The sequence below is a fragment of the Morone saxatilis genome, unplaced genomic scaffold (genome assembly GCF_004916995.1).
Source record: "Morone saxatilis isolate NCDOM2014 unplaced genomic scaffold, NCSU_SB_2.0 Contig20, whole genome shotgun sequence".
Lineage (NCBI taxonomy): Eukaryota > Metazoa > Chordata > Actinopteri > Moronidae > Morone > Morone saxatilis.
Window position 1 is genome coordinate 542,171 of NW_023339763.1, and position 4,518 is coordinate 546,688.

Genomic DNA, 4,518 nt, shown 5'->3' on the forward strand with positions numbered 1-4,518 from the left:
TAGACCAGACTTTACCAGGAAGAAAGCTGGCAAATCTGGGAGAAGAAGTGCAAGAAATGCAGAGACCATCTACACTGATGTCAGAGCTTTTGTAATAGATTAACAATCTAAATGCTGGATTTACTAATTGATGCCAATGTATTTTTGTGTGGCACACTGGGAAATAACTTGCTTTAGCAGCACTGGCATTTGCATTTAGCCACAGTCTTTAACATAATATAATAAATTGGATTAACTCAAATCAGTTCTATGCATAATATTGATATATTTTTGAGTCCTGTTAGAAAAAGAAGTCATTATACAAAATGGCCACAGTAAATACCCAAGCTTTTAGAGATAGTAGTAGTAATTTTGTTTTTATTTTATTAATAAAGATAATCTTGAAAGAGGGCTGCTTTTCTGTCTCTTTTATCTGTTCTGCAGGTTTAAAGCTATTAACTTCCTCCCGAGACTCTCATCTCTCATAGACTTTCAGTTGTAATGGAGATTTTTACACACGCACACACATATTCCCAATAGCTGTGCAATGAAATGCATTTGTCAGGGACTATTTTCAGTGGCGGAGATTAATCCACATTTGGTCCTGTAGTGCAGCAGTTCCCAACCTTTTCTATTGTTTAGTAAACTTACTTACTCACATATTTAAGGTCTTTTGCTGAGCTGCAGTGGAGCCGACTACAGCAGTTACAGCACAGAGCAAAAATAATGAGATTTTCAACTTAATAAAAACATTATTTTTTGTTCGAGGCCTGAGAAAATAAAAGAGTCAATAACACGTCATAGAAAATACACACAGACACACTGCTTTTACACAGTAAATACTATTAACAACATTAAGTGTCTAAATAAGGATGACACAGCGCTAACACAAAGCTAACGTTACTGTAAACAGATATATTGAATGAATTGTTCTTTAATGAGTTTTGTGTTAATCATTAGTAAACCTGAGAGGTGATAATTAACCCATCAGTAAAGGTTTTTAGCATACAGGTCATTTTAATTATTTTATTTAATGTTGTTACAGGGTTGATCAACTCTGAACTCTGCTGCCGCTCTCTTTGTCTTAAACGTTTCCATGTATGCACATGGAAGGGCAGGGAGGTGTGCTCTCCCTGCCTTAAGGTTTTCCACGTAGGCACGTGGAAGGACAAGGAGGTCNNAATATTCTGCTTTGGAATAAAAGATATTTTGACAAAAATGGTTCTGACTGAACTGAAGTTTTTTTTATTTGCCACAAAGAGTAAAATATCTGCTGATTGAATCACAATAATATTTGCTTTCAAAAGCCTCCAAGTGAAGATCTGAACTGATAAACTCTATTGTTGCATATTAGTGAAGCATTGAATGGAATTATATAAAGCTGATATTAGAAATCAATGCAAACAATAAGAACAGAGGTCTTCACCACCATCGGCTTCACCACCAGCTTCGTCCGGTTAGGATTTCTTCAGTTTACACACGATTTAATGAGGAAATGTTACAGATTGTAGATTTAATGCATAACAGTCATAAAGAATATATGTGATGATATCAGCTATCCTCAGAAACAATGTCAGTCTGCTTCCCTTCATCCAAACCCCCACAGAAGCTGCTTTTAACGTCTGATCATGTCAGTGACATGTTGAAATTGTCCAAAGGGCCGGGGGGTCGACAGGAGGTCATTTAGGAGCCGGATGAAAAACTGGAGCAAACTTTTCTGACAGTGTGAGAGCTGGAGGCGGCAGTGAGATGATGGTTGTTGATTTTCTGTCTCTGACCCCTTTTTTTCAGTCGTCAATGTTACGACATTACCCAGGGTGCAACGATAATGAATGCAAATCTATTTGCCCAAAGTAAATTTTTACTTAAACTGAGTTGTGTTGTGTTATTTATTATCAATTATCACCAAGACTCTTAGCTACGTTTTTCAGACACTTGACGTGAAAACGACCCATTGGTATTTTGGTATTTTACTGGAACCTTTTCAACTTTCGTTATCTGTTATGAAACATTGGATTTCCACACAGAAAGTCTGCATCCTCCATAGTTCAGTTATAAAACTTCAAATGAAGTTTAAGGTTCTCACAGTTTCTCTGACTGTCCTGTCACAACATTAGTCCAGAATCCTTCAGCCTGAGACAGTGGATACTTAGCAACATGCTAACAGAAAGTTCAGCAACAACATTGACACTAAACCAACATAAAACAAACTGAACTTACAGCCGCTAGTGTTATTCAATCATCAAACCTTTGTTATTAGCTTGTTATTAGCCCTCGTTACTCTGCTCCTCTGAGGCTGAGGGCTGATGTTCAGGTTATCTGACATTGTATCAGTTAGTTTGGGGCTCAGTAAATGTTCAGTAAGTTCAGTCCTGCAGGTCGAAGCTGTGACTTACAGCTCTTCTATTAAACGATTATTAAAACAGAACCACATTAGTTGAGTAACATTTAAATAATCAGTGTTACTTCTAACCACACTGCATGTGTATGACATTAAAGTAAAACCAAAGATCTGACCAATGAGAAGTGAGCACATCGACCAACCAACCATAATTATGACCCTAACAATCAGTGTCACAAGTTGCTCCTCTCTTTCTCAGGAACGCCTCCAGGGAATTTCTTCAAATTTGGGACAAATGTCCACTTGGACTCTGTGATGAACTGATTAGAATTTGGTGGCCAAGAGTCTTTAGTTCACCTTCACAGATATAAATGAAAATAAAATGACTCAACCTGAACAGTTTTGAACATATAAGATGCTGCTGTCAGTCGTCTATGACTGATTTATGTGAGGAACAGCCGTGTCTGTTTAAATTTACTCCTATTGACGGCTCCAAATTCTCGTTTTTTAAGACGCAAACAAATATACCCCGCTAAAAAAACACCCTTAAAACCGGCAGCTCGTACAGCGAGTCGTTGCTATGGTTATGCCATGTATATATTATATAACCCAGGATATATAATATATCTTGTGTTTTTCCTGTGAACGGACTACATTCATTCAGCCCAAGCCCAGTAGCGTAAGCTTCCATTGACTTTTGATTCAGTGTCGTGACACCCCTTCATATGCTGCCCATTTGGGCTAAATTCATTTAAGACTGACCTTCGACCAATCACAGCGCAGTAGCAACAGTACAGTGACCTTCGACCAATCACAGCGCAGTAGCTGTGAGCTGTAACTGTACAGTACAGTGAGGCTAGTTCGTAGTAGAACGTGGAGAGAGGGAAGTGAGCAACTGTAGTAATGGCGGGCGTTAGCATGAACATGAACAAGGTGGATTATTTACTTTCTAATCAATTTTCTTTAAAGTCTTTGGAGGAAAAATTGGAAGTAAAGAGATTGGGGACACATCATCCAAACGATGTTCAAATAACACAAAAGGACAAACGACAAAATCGTAACTTTTGTGTTACGTGGTTTCAGCGAACGGACTGGCTAACAGCAAGTGTAGCTAGGAATTCACTTTTCTGTTTCTCCCATGTTGCTTTTTGGGGAGTGAGACAGGGCTTGGAGGCCAACAAGCGAATTTGGATTTAAAAATCATCTTATCCGACAAAATTTAGGACACATGAAGCCAACACGAGGGGGGCCACATTGGAAATAGCGTAAGAAAGTTGTCATTGCCCACTTCACTCCAGCCAAGTAACGAGTCTCTTTTTCTAGACAGCTCAATTAGCCGATCACCTGTTAAAACACACAGGTGGCCAAGCTACACATCTAAGACCACAGATTCTCTCAAAAGAAGCCCGCTGTAGCCCGCTGCAAGACCGGGGCAGGGATGTGGGCGCTCTGATAAAGTTTCAGTAGCCGCACAGTGCTGTGACATAATGGTCGAGCAGTCAAAGCTCGCCTTTAAGAAAGCCAGGCACTTGGTGCTCTTTCGAACTGATTAACCCTGAACTCTTTTCCGCCTGCTTGAGAACATTTTCCAGCAGAAGCAGCCTGGGAACATTGCATAGTGGAAATTACCAATGCATCGCAGAGAGCAAACTTGAAAGGTGAGGTCCTGCAGGTGATGTACAGCAGTATGGAGTTCTGCGGCCTAACAGTCCACCAAATGTCCACTTTTGCAGGAGCGGACTGGAGAAACAATCTTCAGCAGCACTTTTCTGCTTAACACTGCAAAGTAGCCGCAAAATAAGCCATCACAAACCCCCCCATTACATCTGCAGAGCTCAGAGAGGGTGTTTCAGTACAATGAAGGAGCATTCAAATCCTTTCTTAGACAGTACAATGGGATTTGGACACGCTAAACACACTGGCTATGCCCCCCCGTCTATGAGTGGGACTCAGCAGACTTTAATGGACAGGCGGGCCCGCGCCGGGGGGGCCGGGGCCTGATTTAACCTGTTTGCGTCACAAGAAAGGCTAAAACTAAAATCAAACTGTTGCAGCGCAGCTGCACCTGTTGACGGAAAGTATCAGGGAACACGGAACCTTTCTCTCTGTAACAACAGGGGAAGTCTCTTTAGCGCGTGCCATGCTTTTTTTTTTTTTTTTTCATATTGCTAGTACTAGTTGCTGCCACTAGCCTAAAA